We start from the raw sequence: 18,230 nt of genomic DNA, 5'->3' as shown, positions 1-18,230 counted from the left end.
TGAACTCAGCACCTTTTAATTCAGGATGTGTACCACCTACTATAATTTCTTTCCCTTTCTCAAAAATGCATGTCACTTATGTTAAAATAAATGACAAAGACATAAATCCTCTCCACACCTCCCCCCGCCGCAGCCCCCCCCACCCTTTCCCCCACGAAAAAAAAAATATGGAAAGAGGAGACCTAACATACACTACTTTATATGGAATGGTATTGGGGAGAAATAACAGTATAGAAAATACATGCATGAAGACAATCTTGCTTCTATGGAACAAGCTCAGAATTTCTCCTTCCCTTTTACCTTTCTATTTTTTAAATTGAAATCTAGATCTAAACTTACTTAAAGAACTTTAAAAATATTATTTCACAGGTTGACCTTTACCTATGGCTACATCTTCCTCTGTGGAATATGCTTTAATGTTATTTTAGTGTGAACGGAAGTTCGTCATCTTTCAAAAACTTTGATGTCCTAAGCAGAGAATAAATTGTGAGAGATAATGAGGGTAAATTATACTGAAGAAACCTTCTATACACACAAAAATTTTGTGGTCATCAGGCTGATAGAAAAGGAAATACAGAAAAATGCAGAGGCAGCTAAATGACAGTTAAATGATCTAAAGCCACAGTCCTATCTTTCATGGTTCAGTACAGGTCATTGGGTGAATTTTATTCTTCACACTACCCTTTGTCTGGATTTGTAAAATGAGTATTCATGACTACACCCTGAGGAGAGGTTTAAGTTCCTATACCTTATGGACGTAAATATGAGTATCAAAGCTATGTATCTATTCCTTTCAACCAGAACTTAGGTCTATTTAATGTTGCCATTTCAGGACTGCAGACTTATTCTAATGGGGTTTTTCATCTTTATTTTTCAGTAAAAAAGTAATAAAGAACTGCTTCCTCAAATACTGGCTTTATTCTGAATATAATAGAGAAATGCATAGGTTATTCCATTCCTGGAGAAATGCATAGGTTATTCCATTCCTATCATTTTTTGGTATTGTGCCTCACTGTGAGTAGTGAGGCTTTTCAGTAGTAGCCTTTTCCCTCAAACTGCTTCCACAGAATTCAAACCAGCATTTCAAACCAATGCCTGTTAATTTTTTTAGAACTAGCATTTACTTTTGGACTTACTAAAACACACTGTATAAAACCTGATTTTTACATCATCGCACAGGACATTCTTTACACTATTTTATCTCAATGCATTTTTCAATGCAGCAATGTAAAGTAAGGGAATAAAAACCCAACAATTCAGTTGTGGGTGAAATATTAGTCTTCAAATCCAGATAAAAATGAACATGGCAACTTATTAATATTAATACTAAGCTATTAGTATGTATAACATGAATATCTCAACAACTACTCATTCTCTTAGTTGATAAACCAACAATGAATGTATCATTCTGTAAGCCTTTAAGTGTAGGGGAGAGACACTGGAACTGAATTATGAAGCAGCTTGGTTCTCTGCTAAATTTGTACTTTGCATGTTTGTGAGGATATTAACCTCAGGATGGGAGTTGTGTGCCCCCTAATTACACACTCAGGTTATTTTGAAAAGCTTTTAATCGGACTTTCACATAACAGTGAACATGAAAAACATACAGATAAAAAGGGGCCATGCCTTTGAATTTACATGGGCAAATAGTACTTCCAAGCCTTCAGCAGTAATTTTTTCTGTTGACATTGTAGATGTGAGGTTTATGCCATCTGGGTCAATAACCTCCTTGTTTCAAGAAAAATGGCTTCTTTTTCTGGAGTGTTTAACAGGCAGTGGAGGAGATTAAACAGAAGCTCTTACATAATCTTTTCATTTGTATGTTAAGAAGAGATGGACAGGATGTATATGGAATGGTATCTGTGGAATTTTTACTGAAGCTATCATTGCAATAGAAATCTACAAAAACATTACTTTTCCATTACCATCATTCACAATTTTTTTTTAAAGTTTAGCAGGGTAAAGTGCTGGCTTAAGCCCTTCCAATGAATTTAAAAGCAGTAAGGAGGAGATAAATACAATGAGTCCAAATCCATTTTACTGCTGAAATTATTGTCTTATTAGCTTAGTAGGAAATACTCTCCTGCCATGGCTGCAGGGCTCCTCAGAAGAAATTCTGGTTCCACTGAAATTAAGAGAAAAGCTTCCTTTAATGTCAGTGGGGACAGGACTGCATCCTGGTGTTTGCTACCATGGATGCTAATTTTAACTCTCTGGAGAAATGTATTCACCAGTGTCCTCAAAGCAGAGCTTTTCAGTATTTGTTATACGCTGTCTGCTCTCCAAGACAGCAGCACATTTTTCTGCCAATTCTGACTGCAAAGACACAAAATCTAGCTGAGAAATCCTGAAGTCTGTCATTTTTCTGTCTTCTGTACATTTAGTAGAAGACTTATTTGTTAGGTGGCCAGTTTTTTTAAGACACTGAGCATTTTTATAAGATAAGTTTCACAATAAGATATCACAACTGCTGGAATTGTAAGTAGATTTATCACCTATTCAAGAAAAAACCAAATTGGCATGACCACCAAATAACTGTCGTTTTTATTTGAGAAGTGTTACACTTATAACCAACAACACTGGTTTGAAGTACAAATGTAGCTTTAATATCACATCCTAATATGTAGGAATTTAGATGTTTAACTCTTGGCAGACTTGAATAGTGGCTGGTGCACGGCCATTTGCTGCAGCCTAAAATTAGGCTTTTCTCTCTAGAGTGAGAGATACTGAAACTCTAGCAATGGTACATTAACAACTGTTGCCATCAGGCTTCTAGTGGAGTTTTCACAAAGGAATACAGCTGCAACACTTAGTGAATAGTAACTTGAAAAGCTACCTATTTAACTGCTTTTAGTTGCAAGCCACTGTGTAAGCAAAAAATAAAAGGCTGTCATATAAATGTAACAGAAATGTGCGTAATACGTTCTGTCCATCTACAATTTTTCTTGTCTTGGAAAGTACATCTCTGCCCAGGTACTTTTAAAATATCGCAGAATCATAGAACGGTTTGGTTTGGAAGGCATCTTCAAAGATCATCTAGTCCAACCCCTCTGCCACGGACAGGGAAATCATTCACTAGATCAAGTTGCTCATGTTGGCTTGTAGTCGCTATGGAGATGTTGATGAATGTAACACATAAGTATGGGTACAGGTGCCCTTCTCTGACTAGAATAAGAATGAAAAAAAGCCTCTATAAAATAGTAGATAAATAAAATACGATTAGTGGTATTGCCTACTCCACTTGTTTTAGTCTGTACTTTGTAGTCTTAAATTTTACCAAAGCCCTTAGGGGTGAAGAGACAACTTTCCTCTTTTCTACTGATGAAAAGACAACCAGTTGTCCAGTAGATTTAGTGATATGAGTCATAACTTTAACTCAGGCAGTTTTGTGGACAGCCTGGATATGCAGATGGCCCTGGCATATGATTGTGAAAGTGATGTAAATCATTTCTCATTGAATCGTATCATTCCAAGCTGTTGGCATTTAATTGTTCAGTTTATACAAAAGTAAATGCCAGTAGAAAAATGTGAACTACTGGCAAGATTATTCTGTGAGGTGCTGCTTGTTTATCAGCTGCAGATTGTTTCAACAGTTAACTTCTGCCCCAGAAGGTCACATACTGTTTCACCACCTCATCTGACATACTTCTGTCAGCTTTGGTCATCACAGTTTTTTGGTTGGTAATATTCTCTTTTATCTCTCTGACCCAAAGCCAATAAAATGTTTAAACTTCCTGCTTCATACTGAAATAATGTTTATTTTACTTAATCTGGGCCTCTGTGGTTTCATAGAATGGCAGGTCAAAATAATTTCCAAACACTCTCTACCCAATACATTTAGGCAGGTTGTAATATTTTTATTTGTCTACAAGCTGGGAATCATACTATAAAGTAGGAGGAAAAAAGTTAGTAGTAACTTATTACTATAGCAAAGGCAATATATACAGGTTTGTTTGTCTAGACAGGTAAGACTTCATGTTTTGTACTATGAGGTATACTTTTCCAGAAAACATATGGTTGTATCTTACCTTTTATTCTTCTGGTGGTACTTTCTTAGAGTGGATTATTATTTTTAGACAGGGAAGAAGGTCATATTTTCTTGTGTGTTTGCACCATGCTTATTCTACATGTTGATATAATCATAATTCAGCTACGCTATAATCTATGTCTTTGTATTCAGTGACATAAGAGAATGCATTTGCTTGACTGTAAGTCACACAACTGGATCATAAGAAATATGCTGGCTAACATGACTTTATTGTGCAGCAAACATAAAAGTATATGATGCAACTAATTAGGAACATATTGGAAATATCTTTGTGACTGGTAGATTTAAATGGCAATGAAAAGATTAGCTCCTTGGTCAAGCATCTTAACTTAATGACAAATGTTGCAATGGGACAGTATTAAATACTCTGACAAGCATGCTTATTCAGGCTGGTAGTGCTAGAATAATCCTTGAGGTGCATTTAAAAATTACAGTGGTTGGGCTGCAGGAAATTGAGGCCTGAGAGAAACAGCACAAGGAAATACAGATAAAAACGATGTATTAGCTTTTCCATTTGACTTGTGATGCATGAAGAATAGGCGGTTCTACTGATGGTTTAGTTCAGACAGCATAGTTCAGATTTCCTTTAACTAGTTGAATTGTAAAAATGGAATTAAAGCCCATGTTACTCTGTTTATAGCAATTAAGGAAAGCATTGTAAAACAGAACACTGCAGCAGCACTGTGGTTTTGCCATTTCATAGACTCATAGAACCATTTCGTTTGGAAAAGACTTCTAAGATCATCAAGTCCAAACATTATACCCAAGACTGCCAAGTCCACCACCAAACCATGTCCCTAAGCACCACACCTATGTGTTTTTTAAACACTTCCAGAGATGGTGATTCCACCACCTCCCTGGGCAGCCTGATCCAATGCTTGACCACCCTTTCAGTGAAGAATTTTTTCCTAATATCCAATCTAAACGTACCCTGACATAACTTGAGACCATTTCCTCTTTTCATATTTCCTCATACGGTTCCGTCATCCCATGTGGTCTATTTGTAGATGTCTTTATTACCAGACTTTCATGGCCCACTAGCTGTGCTCATCACATTGATACCTAAAAGAACCATAGCTTTAACTGAGGAGATAGGAATCTGGTTATCGTGGGGTTAATGAACTTCAGGTTAAAAATGTTTATAGCTATCATGAATCTGTGAATCAAACAAGGAGAAGGGCAACATACCTTTCAGGATATATAGTCACGTTAAAAATGCTGATACAGTACAAATGAATGGGGAAAAGGACATGTCAGCAAAGGATTCAGGGTTCAGGGATGGAGACAATTGCCGAGTCAAGCTGGAAAATGTCTTGCAAATAATTTAAAAACAAACAGAAAAATTACTTCAGTCATGTAAGTAAAAGGAGAAAGTGAAAAAGTCACTGTGCACTGGTAAGTCAGTACACTTCAAAACTAAATAACCACTTTGCCTTAGTTTTTAAACAAGAAGATGACTTTTCACCATGGGATAATGGTAGGGTGGACTGTGAGGGCAAGAGAAATTTCCATAGTTGAAATGGAAAATAGTTTAGAAGTACCGATTGCTCTTTACCAAATGAGCAGGAAAGTCTTCATCTCAGAATTATGACAAACCTGAGCTGTAAGTCACATGACGAGCATCTTCAAAAAAAAAAGCATCAACTAAGATTTCACCATGTCAAATGAGAATAGCCTGGGTATTTTTTAGATTTAAAGAAAAGAATGGAAATAGTATGTAACTATAGGCCTAGCAATCTGACTGCAGCAGTATGCAAAATTTTGAACAGACATGGTAGTACAGGTAATTTAGATAAAATGTAAAGGTAAACCATGCCACACTATACAGGAAGTTTTATTTCCGGACAAATGTTCCAGACCTTAGGTAGATCATGGTAAAACATTCTAATACCACTATATGGACAAATACTACTTAAAATGGAGGTCAGACCATAGCAAAAAACATGTAGATATATGAGGAACGGGATAAACAGAAAACAGCAGTGAGAAGTATGGAGAAAGTATCAGACAAATGGGACCTTAACTATTAATTTCTGACATGATTAGTCTTGAGAATGTTAAAAATTGAACCATTTCAACAAGATTTGCCAATGATAAATGGTTTAGATTGTCTTATTAATACAGAAGAGAACTGAGATATCATATAAGAAGATCTGGATGTAACTGAAATGATATAAAATTCAGTAATGCAAAAGACAAGAGTTTATGTCTGGAACATGAAACTTGTTATCCTGAAATACCTAAAGATCAAAAGAAAAGGAGTCCAGTAACTGATCTTGGGATATAGCAGACCCTTGTCTGTCAGTGGGCTCTGTCATGAATAAAATGAAAGTGATCCAAGAATACATCCAGGAAAATATTTTTAGCAGAAATACAAAACCATTAGCACTATCATCAGGCCTCAGCAGAATAGGATGCACAGTTCTGGTTGCCCATGTCCAGGAAGGGTGCACTGGCACATGTACAGCCACGCAGGGCTTGTTCAGTCTGCCAAAGCAAAGGCTGAGAGGAACTATCATCCCTACCTATAAATACCTTTAAGGGGTAAAAGTCAAAAAGAGTAAAGAGCTGTTTAAGCTCTTTAAACATTGGCAGAACACAGGGATAAAAATGTGGAACATCTCTAAATATTAGAGCACTGAAATACTGTGGACTGTCTTGTAGTCCAACGACATCTAAAATAGAGCTTGAAAAGTTTATTAAAGGGATTATGTGATATTAAATCAGTGATGCTGAAGATACCTATATTCTGATAACTTCCTACCTTGAAAATAGTGAGAAATGTACTTTGTGATTCTCATTCAATTGCATATTTCTTTAGACACAAGACCCTAGTGTGAAGAAAAGTAAGGAATGAGAGTTAAAATTTGGAATATAACTTCTTTCTTCATAAGAAATCTACATTGGAATGTTGGACAATGCCAGTAGTAACAGAGTTCTGGCTGCAAAACAGTCAATTTATTGACTCATTAACAGTTCATAAAATTTAGCTCATTCCTCTGTTTCTTGTCACTGGTAAACATATGTTCTGAATTTACAGTGGGATCTGCAGTACCATTCCATACATATTAAAAATAGTTTTTTTGATCATTACAATGAATGTGTTTCAAACCACAGTGGAATTCTGATCTTAAAAGAATTGCAAATTTTATCAGACAAGTTCACATGATTCATGACCTATTGAACTCACTGAAAGAATTCAGCATGCAACTGACTGAAAGCCTTCAAGAACATTTTTTTCCAGAATCTAAAGGCAATTTTTGATAATAAACATAATTCAAGAGTTGTAAATTAAACATATTGTTGCTCACTATAGTGTATCAGAAATGGAACCAGTGAAAGGGTATTCCCAGAATTCAGATAAACCAACGTGATGATTATAGATCTTTTCAGTACAAAATTAAGACATAAACACCACTTTATCTAGTATTAAATAGCATCTGGTATATCTGTTCCTGCCAGATTCTTGTAATTTTACTCATCTTGAAAAGTGGTATTTACTTTAAGTAAGGGAATTAGGATTTGATGCACAAGTTTTAAAAGTCTGTCATAAGTACATATTGACAAAGGAGTTAATGGACAACTAATTTTTGTGTTATTTCTGTTCTTTATATCCATATGTAAAAATTCCAGTGCAATATATGAAAACAGCTCAACAAGTAACACAAGAAGCAGATATACTTCATAACAAGAACTTTTACCTTGCCTTTTCATAAGAAATGTGGTATGGAAATTGTTGGCCACGGAAAAAGAGAATCTCCTTTTTTTGCCCATTTCTTGTGAACATGTTTTGCTTCAACTGTGTAAGTCCCTTTTGCAGCCCTGTTTGGCTGGTAGGGTCTTCAACAATTTTAAAATAGCATCAAATGTAGCTAAAAGTAGACTCTTACATATAAAAATATGTGTTGTTTCCTCAGTTGGAAGTATTTATTTTGGCTGTCCGGTTTAAGTCTGATCTGACCTGATCAGGTTAAAAAGGCAGAAGTCATACCTTTTCTGTGCAGACATGGTACTAAATTATCAAACCAGTTGTCCTGCGGTAGTAATAAACATCTACTTTCATAGAAACTAAGCAGATTTTTCCCCCTGCAAGTCATAAAATCATTATTTTTCTGTGTAAACTTGTATTGTTCATTGGCCAATTAACTACAAATACCTGCATTTGTAGAACACAGTGCATGTGATAGGGAGAAAGAGATCCTACCTTGTTGACTGCATGTGATAAAAGGTACTACAATTTTTGCTGCCATTCAGTAAATAACTTTATACAAAATAACATATTTTTTTCTACTTTTAGAAGTCCACCTAAGACATACAAGTAGCAAAACTATCACCAAAAAGGCCACAGAAAAATAATATTTTTTTTCCAGCCTGGACTAAAGCAGGAGTTGGCTATGTAAATATGCATCTTCCATCTTGTCCTTATGCATCTCCATTCAGCTAGCTATTCTGCAGGCTTTGAGGAACTGAAAGCATATGCAAGCAATGAAAGGAGCAAGATCACGTTTACTGAGATTTGTTCCACAGCACACTTGTCACTTTTGCTCAAGAGTTTTCATGGGATACAGCATACTAAATACAAGATTACACATATTTGCAATCAAGATAAATATATTCTAAGCAGCTGATACATCTAATTAACACTTAGTGTGTAAGATGGAACAACACAGTCCAAATTCCCTTTCAACTAATAGGAAACTTTCATAAACTCAAAGAATTGAAGCCCAGATATTGTTGCCTATTCTGACCTTTCGTAATGAACAAGGTATTATGTGTCTTCCAGCAATCCCTGCAGTCAGTTTCTATGATTTTTTTCTGATCTGATGAGACATCCCATAGAAGGACATTCAATTTCAGTTCTAAATAATGGGGAATAACCTACATTGTTGGGTAATAACTGAATGTTTGATACTGACTTTTGACCAAATGTAGTAGAAGCGTACCACAACTTTTCTTCAGCTCCTCTGTTCAAAAATGTATAAATGCTTATGTTTACATTTTTGTTAAAATCTTTATATTGAAGTTTTCTAAATTATTCCCCAAAGACCTGTTACCTTAGCTTCAAAATGTCTGGCAAGTCTCCTCTGAATCCCTTCTAGTTAGGAGTGCAGTAAAACTTGACGCAGTACGATACTGTCTGACACCAGATGAAACAGTGCCCTCATCCTTGATTCTGTATCTTTACAGGCATCTGTGATCTTTATGAGTGATCTTGTGATTCTTAGACAACATATTAAAAAAAACCCCAAACCCTCTGTAATTTCCTGCCTCGACCTTTAAGGCATATATGTGAGGTATTAAGATATTAGGTGGTATATAATTAAGCTTTATATAACTAGATAATTAAAATGAGAATGGTCTAACACATAATTGGATGCGTAGGTTTTTTTTTATTTTTTTTAATTATTTAGTTCACAGTGTTTAGATCTGTTTGATTACAGTATAGTAGTACTGAGAATATGGCTTTTACTAAGACCTGAAATGATCAAAGCTACTAGCGTATCTGACGGCATCTTGATGGTGAAATAAATCTTATTAAAATCTAATAATTGGCATTGATCCCAGCAAGTTCAATTAAAGGGAGTGTTTGAAAACACAGATGCAGAGTAAGCCTTGTCAGTGCTACTGGTACTGGTCAACAATAGGCAGTCTTACACACTAGGTATGTAACAGAGCCTAACAAATTAAATCAAGGGTATTTACAACATCCTTCAAATTTATTGCCACAAATCAGTGATAGCTCCTCTTCTGAAAATGTTTTACATAGGACAGATTGTAATAATAAACAATTGCATGAATCCTTGCCTTGGCATCATACAACAAATAATAACTCAGTATACTGTTATGTTCATTCAAACATACTGCCTGAAAAGCTACTGAGCATGTAGCTGACATCTCATTCGTTTTCCTCCCACTTTACTTTCACATCTCAGCTTGCAGCTTCCAGCCTTACATAGGCACTGTCTGGTGTCAACCATATGTAGTGCTATTACTCAAAACCTACAGCTCTTTTATTTCAAAAAGCTGTACTCAGTTTTGTGATAAAACAAAAACTCTTCTAGAAACCAGAAAAAGCAATCTTATGTCTTTGCTTTGACTTTTCTTTTTTAGTACTGTAAAAAATGGAAAGGTATCCTTTATTTGTTTTAGATTATTTTAATACCATATTAATACCATTCATGGTACAACCAGGAGTATCTGAACAGTCTATACCTAGTACTGGTTTCTAAATAAATAAGTAAATATTTATTTTGCATCAGATGCAAAGAGTTTGCTCTAACTTGCCATACTACATTTACCAACTTTTTACTATAAACTACTGTAATTCATAGCAGCAATACTAAAAAGACAACCTTTAGTGAAATATATCTATAAACACATAGCTGAAAAAATAACAATAGAAAAAGTTGATGAGATCATATATTTAAAAACAAAGTACAATTGTAGTTTCTATTCTCTTGGCAGACATCTAGAACTAACTTCTTTAAAGTTCTCTTTTTCACTTCTAGTTCGATAGTTGTGCTGAGCCAATTCTGGGAATTTATTAATTCCCATTAAAGAAGCATGACTGACCCACAGATATTCTCTGTGGGGGGCAAGAGACTGTTCGGCAGCCAGCAATTGCCAGCATCCAGGGACACAGTGTCTGCTCCCATTACAGTGGGTAAACCTGGAATAGGAGGTTCTATGGCACTTCTGAAAATATGCCTGTGAAGTAATCCAAACAAATGCAAGACACAGACCATTACTATTTGCTGTTTGTACCCCACATAATTTTTCAAATGGTCAACAAATCTCTTATCTCATGTAATAGGGTACATGCATAGCCAAGAAAGACTTGCCTGTTATCTACATCTAACAAGCTTATTTTTAATTTATAGGCAGTAAAGGATTGATATTCTTGTTTAAGCAGTATAAACCCAGCCTTTATACAGGAATATGATCTCAAATTTCCTTAGTTTCTTTGGTTTTGTGTGATTTGTGCAGTGAAAAGGACTGCCTGTTCTTTCAGCTTGCAAGACTTGTAAGGAAATATATTCTATCAGTCAAGAGCTGGGAAAATGACTTGTGGGAGAGGGTCAGTTTGTTCAAAGGAAAGGGGGATAAGAAAGGGGAGACAACTAACCCGGACATATTTTATAAGTACACCTTTCGATTGGTGTCTTGTTTCTTGCAGTTCCCACCCTTAAAATAAATAAGACTAGTATTTGAAAATTTTGCTAATTCACTCACTGGTATATTTAAAGTAGTTTCTCATGTAAATACTACCTTTCAGAAATTAGTCCTTTAGGGAGGTTTAACATAAAAGTTAGATTTGTTCAGTGAAGGGGAAGAAGCAAGGCTGCGTAGCTAGAAGGAGGAAAGGGAGAAATGATGAGTTACGTAGTGGGACGGAGAAAGAAGGTTGCTAGACTTCTTTTTGTAGTAACAAGATGTTTTATCAGCTCTGTATCCTGTGGATGGTAGGTTCAAGGTGGACAAGGTGATGTGACATGAGCTAATGTAAGAGTTTCTTATCATGGAAAGGAGATAAACTCTCCCTGCTCACATAATCCCCCGCTCTCCCTTCTGTTTTGTTGTTGGCACTTACTGGACTTGTACAGAATTGGTTCCTGTCACTAAATTGGCAAAACAATAATCCAGACTAAAAATAGTGCCTTGGAGCTAGGTAAGGAAAGCCAGGAACTGCATGGTCAGGATCATGCTGACAAAAGACAAAGGAGTGGGAAAGAAGAGGGGGATCCTTCACTTGCAGTAGTGATAAGGTTGCAGATCAGCTCAATCATAACATGTAACATCACCCTCAAAGTGACAAATGAATTCCAAATAAATAGTGGCGACAGATTCTTAGTTGAATAACCCTAAGCATGTGACCATTGCATTGTGCTTTAATATATATATTCTCATATATATTTTTTGTAAAACCGGCTATTCCTATAGCATGAAAAGTTAGCTGTTCTTCAGTTTTAAAATGCAAACTGGGACACTTCAATGGAAAACCTTTTTAGACATATAACAGACATACACAAGGATTTAAAAAATAATTTATATATATATTGATGCTACTCAGCAGTTTGTAACTGAGCAAGTAAAGGACATTTTATGCATATTTCCTAAAATGCTGGATTTTTTCCCCCCAGCACTTTAGTCTTTTAAATGAGTTTATCATGAAGCACAGGATAAATGTCATTAGCATTCACTTTCAACAAAGAAGTGACTTAGTTGTTGTCTCCATTCATTTATCACTCCAAGCAGAGACTGCACCACACTGATTCCTAGTAGACACAAAGCAATTTCTACATACTAAGGAAGTGTTTTGCCCTGAAGAAATTATGTATGGCTATTTAGAAAAGGAAAAAAAAAAAAAAAAAAGTTATGGTGATCTTTAGAGCAGCCATCTTCATACAGAAGGAAAACTCATTCTAGGGTGACAGAATAACTACTTGCTGTGAAGAACATTCCTTTACAGTCTCCTAACTCCACTTAGAGAATGGGGAAAGTTGTGTGGCGTAGGCTCTGAGAACCATCCTGGAACAGGAATTAATTATCCCGCAGATATAAAATAAAATAAAATAATTTTAAAACAGTATCTGGGATGAAGACACTATTCTACTACATGATGTTACAGCAATAATCCTTTGGAACAACATCTATGAGTTTTTATGTATTTGTTATACATTACAGCTTATTTTTTAGATCATGCATGATGTTTTCTTGCAGGGTTCTCCGAAAACACTAAGAACAAGCAGTAGAAAAAATTATTAGTTGCACCTCTAATGAAATCTATCAATATCACCATAGCTTTATAAAAAACATCATTTTCACTGATAATTTCTTCACTCTGTATAAGCTAGATGTCAGACATTCTGGGGCAGCTAAAGACAGAGCGAGGACTGTTGGTAGTTCAAAATATGCCAGTAAAAAATTACTTTTGCTTTCAATGGGAATTAAGTATTTTAATTCTACTGCATTTTAAGCAGGCTATATATTTTAAAAATTGTTCATAAGAGTATACAAGCGAAAAGAATGAGTTTTTTAGGTACACCACAGAAAAAATTAGCCAAGGCATATGCTTGCTTGTTTGGTTTTTTTTTCGTTTGGGGTTTTTTTTTTCCAGTTCAGCTGAACATGAAGATTCTGAGGAAATAATTTTCAAAATAAATTAATCTGGAAATACAAAATCAATTTAAAAGGTGTGGCTATTATTTTACCGTAGCCATGTGGTGGTGTTTTTTTTTTTTTAGTTTAGCCATGGTTAATTCTATTTAGATGAGGTTTTTAAGTGTATACATACATATATACACAAAGAGTGAGGGATAGCACCACCAGTAATAGAGTGTAACTAATTTGTAATGTAGGGACTTTTGTATGTCTCAAATTTATGAGATGCACACACAGAAGACTACAGTGTATTAGAGACTATATCTCCCCATTGTCTGTGAGTGATATATTAACAGTACACTCCATTTTCATTCACAGTCTCCTTGGAACGTCTCAAAGGTTACTGTAGGATCATGCAATATTAAAGTTTTCCTTCTCTCTGTGACTCAAAGCCAGACTATGCAAATTTTGGGTTTTAGGTCTGTGTTTTTTCCCACAGTCACATGGCAATATATTTATGAAATATAAGACCTATTTTTAGCTGGATATTCCGTGTCTAGGCATTAGAGAACAAAGCACACTTACGTTAGAGGACAGTGCTCAAACCTTTGAATCCCAAGTCACAATTTCCTCATAACTTTTCCTTCTTACTAAATAGACTAAATCACAGGCTTGTCTCACATGCCAGACAAAGTTACAAATTTTCAACTAGGTTTTAATTTTTCTTCAAAAGTATGACTTGGTATCATTTCAATTCAACTTGTAGTGGGAAAAATAAAAGGATTTATATTAAAATCTTACTGCCATGATGACTGTATTTTAATTCATATTACAGGCAATGTTTGGACTTTACTACTGTTTTCAGTGAGATATATCTCAAGGCCTAATTAGCAACAGTATATCATCCTTTTATATTAAATGGGGGTTACCACAGTTTTGAGATACGCTTCAGGGCAAGTTTTCCAAGTAATGTCATGTGGCTTCTAAGGCTATGTGTGAACTATTAAATGTTTCATATTTTAAAGTATTTTTTTAATAGTCATTGAGTGCTTTGCTTTATACAGACAATCCTAGCCAAGACTTATTTTACTTCATTGTCTTGAGGCAGTTGCTTCTTGTTAGAGAACGTGAGTCATATCTGGCTGTGCTAGAGTTTATATTTGTTAAAACTAAATGGTTTACTTCTTTCAGTCACCTTATCTAATTACATAGACCTTTTCCTAAGTCAGCAATGCTCACCTTCAGCAGATCAGGGATGAAAATTAGAATGTGATCTATCAGTTAGCTGCCCCTCTTCAACAGCAAATTTGGAAATGTATCTCCTAGTATGTAAATGCCCTCCTTGGATTCTTGCTTTCTGTGGATTGTTCTTTCAAAAGATGTATAATTTTTGGAAACCAAAAAGCAAAGAGTTAAGTGAAAGCTCAGAAGACCTTGTATGAAAACAAGAGATGACTCTACTGTAGTGGAATTAATCAAACATGGTGATAAGTTAGACATATCTCATTTCAGAAGCTACAGAAAGAATATCTTATCACAGTTGTTTCAGTGACCTCACTCTTTAACTTTCAGAGGAAATGCCTTCAGTATGCAACCTTACACTGAGGGAAAAAAGCCAAAATAAGTAGACAGAACAATATTATTGAGATTTGTCAATGAATTTTTTAACATAACTTTTTTTTTTACAGTCTCTCCCTCTTTTAAAAAACAAATCTAGATCACCAGATAGAGGAATTCTATATTATTTTTATTGCAAAAAAGTTGTATGGACCCACATAAATCATGAGTCTCAGTTCAGAAACCTGTTCAAAAAGAAATGGCAGCACCATGTCCAAACCCCTATATCATTCACAAGAATGCAAACATACAATTGTGCAAGCTTGTATAAATAAAAATGGCATCGTAACCCTTTATATATGCAATATTCAAGGAAACGAGGTTTGACAAGAATAGAACAACAGTAGGATGTTTTATCTTGAAGTCCCATAGTAGTCTCAAGTAACCATATGGTCAGCCTCCAAAGCAATCAGTGATTCAGCTAAACTCTACTTAGCTGCATCTCAACAGAGACAGAAAGGGAGAAAGAGGTGGAAAAAAACCCCCAAAACAGCCCAACTGTTGGAAAAACAGCATGTTGTTGTGGCAGTGGAATTTAATATGGCAGAGAGATCTAATTACTATTTATATTACAATTTCAACTTCTGTAAAAAGTTTAGGAAAAAATAAAGGTGAAGGTGGTGATCTACAAATAGACTCTTTGAACAGACTTTAGAATGATACTTTCTCAGGAAAAAAAGGAAAACCAGGATGGTTTTAGCTGCTACTCTAACTTAAAACTAGATTTTACTGTAGAGATCCGATATTCTGATAAAATATTTACTAAAATCCCTATTCTTTTCTTGCGTTATTACAAATACAGAAGAATAACATGTGGCCAATAGTTGTAATTCATGACTTACATTTTGTGGCCTTTTTCTTTAGGGGGTGACACTGAAACAGGTTCAAGCCTTCCTGACTTCTTCGAAGATTATATGCAATTCCTTTTCTGTGAAAACAACAAAAATAACATTAGGAGTAGTTTCTTTCCTCAGATGTCTGCTAACTTTGTGTTCCTACTTTTCCCCTGGAAATGCCTTTCTGCTCCTATTTATGGCCGTTCCTATTCAGTACAATTCACTGTCTTCTGGCCTTTGTCTTGGCTTTCTCCATCAGCAATTACTTCAGCGCACATGACATAGCTTCTGACCAAGCCTAGTCATGCTGCTTGATGAATCCTGGGGTAATTCCTATTAATACCAGTTATCTTACTACTGAAAGAGTTGTAATTGCGCTTTTATTTGGTCTGAAAGGAGAGCACTTAGCAGTTTAAACTCCCTTTAAACGGTCTGTAATTTATTTTCTAAATCTCCAGGTCAAAGACTGCATGTTTGAAGTTTTCATACACTGCCAGAATAAAAATATTTAGACAGGTACCTTTTAAGAACCTTCAAAAGAAACTAATTGCTAGAAACTTAACTCGCACTGACTTGCAACACTGGTGTGGCTTCCACACAGATACTATCAGCACTGTGAAGCATCTCTCATTGTGATAAACCTGGCCTTGGAGAAACATTTTTATGCAAATTTTTTTTGCTTTTAAATTGAACAAAAAGTTGGTAGGTATTTATTGATGTATTAAAATAATATAGACCAAATGGGAGTTAGTATACAGTACCATCAGTCCAAACACCTACAGCTACAGTAGATGATTCTTTAATATTGATGCCATAAATTAAAAGAGATCATGTACTGATTAAAAAATGGGTAACCACTATACCAAGCTGTTGCACACAACATTCTACTCTTTTGCTTAGTTTAGAATGTAAGAGACAACCAAAATATCATCAGAGTTGAGATGTCAAACATATAGTAATGCCTCTCAAAGGAAAGAAATGTAGTTACAATTTTAACGATAAAGATTTCTCATTAAACATTTGGAATTTAAATTTCTACTGTAAGTGCCTGAAGTGCATATTACAGCAAGCCTACTGTTCAGCTTAATGAGCCTGTCAGTCCAGAATATTAAGCAGTTTGATTTAAGTATCTCAAATATGATGTAGATCTAAAATGTTAATGGTAAGCAAGAGTTTGGAAAATGTAATAAAGGACAATTTTCCTATATAAAAATCTTCTATCTATCATCTGCTGTTTGCCTAGATTATTTAATGTGGGTATTAATTACCATAGTATTGATTTCTGGAGACTAAAAGAATTGAAATCCAAAATTTCCACTGTATTTTAAGATGCTTCAAGATGTCCTTATAAGAATCCAGAGGTTCTTCACATTTACCTGCTGTCACTCAGCCCTCACTTCTTTCTTTTACTCATCTTGGCACTCTTTTGAGGAATACTTTCCTGAGTTGTGTGACCCACCATTGTGATATGACCCAGCATTCTTCTGATTAAGTCACTGCTTAAAATTCCAGGATTTAGCAGTTCAGATGCCCTAACCTTCCTGTGCCACCCTTGCATCCATACTCTTATTTCTGGCAGAAGAGACATCTCTGTGTCTATTAGACATTCAGCTCCAGAGTCACTGTTTCCTTCTTTTTGTCGTGTTGGTGTCAGAGAAGGCTGTATCGGTTTTTCTACATATTGCTTGTCAAAGACGTGACTCAAGCAACTGTAAGCTTATGTGCAGGGTCCAAAAAAGCACTTTTCTGAAAATGTGCTGATCACTGATACATTCAGGCATCCACAAGATTTTAGAAATATAATCCTTGGTGGTTTTATGTTAAGAAGTTTAAGTGTAGACACTGTGAATTGTTGATGTCTAAAAAACAAACTCCTTCTTGACTCAGATGTTGTTGTACATTTCATTCGAGAAATGTAGGTTTATGGCCATTTGAAAATTAACAGATTCAAATTTTTTCTATCTGAGCATATGTTGAATAACTAACAACTTCCAGGTCATGTGACAGGGAAAATTAAATGGGTTTACAGGGGAAAAAAAAATATAAAGAAGGAAAAAAAAAAGATTTGTACTCGGAATTCGGTATCAGGACTGCTATGATTAAATGATCAGCATTAACCTATGTCCCTGCAAAACCACTAAGGAACAGTGGTGGATGACAATAAAGTCCATCAGAATTTAAGCCAACTTTCTTCAAAACATAGATCATTTGAAAGGATTTCTATGACTCCCAGCCGAAAGATTTCCCAGGTGGCCTGCTGTATTATTCTTCCAAAGGATACTGGAAGAGACTTCTAGTGTCTTTTTGTTAGGTGACAATTCAAGTCCTGTAAGCACTTGTGGAAATTTCTCAAGTAAATTCCATGCAAATTGAGATAAGAATACCTCTTTTCTTCTATTCTTCAGAATGGACTGTTGTTTCTTTTTAAATATCAACAAAATCATAAATGCAGCACACAACTTCACTATTTCATGCCACTTACACATCTATAAGCATTACTACAGTATTTTGAATTTCATGCATAGGGGTATTTACCCTTTTTTATTTTAAAATTATCCTGTGGCTTTGCTCCATATATTAGCTCATGTACTTTAAATCTGACATTTTAATAGACATGCCACTTACCG

Source organism: Falco peregrinus, chromosome 4, assembly GCF_023634155.1.
Source record: "Falco peregrinus isolate bFalPer1 chromosome 4, bFalPer1.pri, whole genome shotgun sequence".
NCBI classification, from domain to species: Eukaryota; Metazoa; Chordata; class Aves; order Falconiformes; family Falconidae; genus Falco; species Falco peregrinus.
This window is presented reverse-complemented; position numbering follows the sequence as displayed.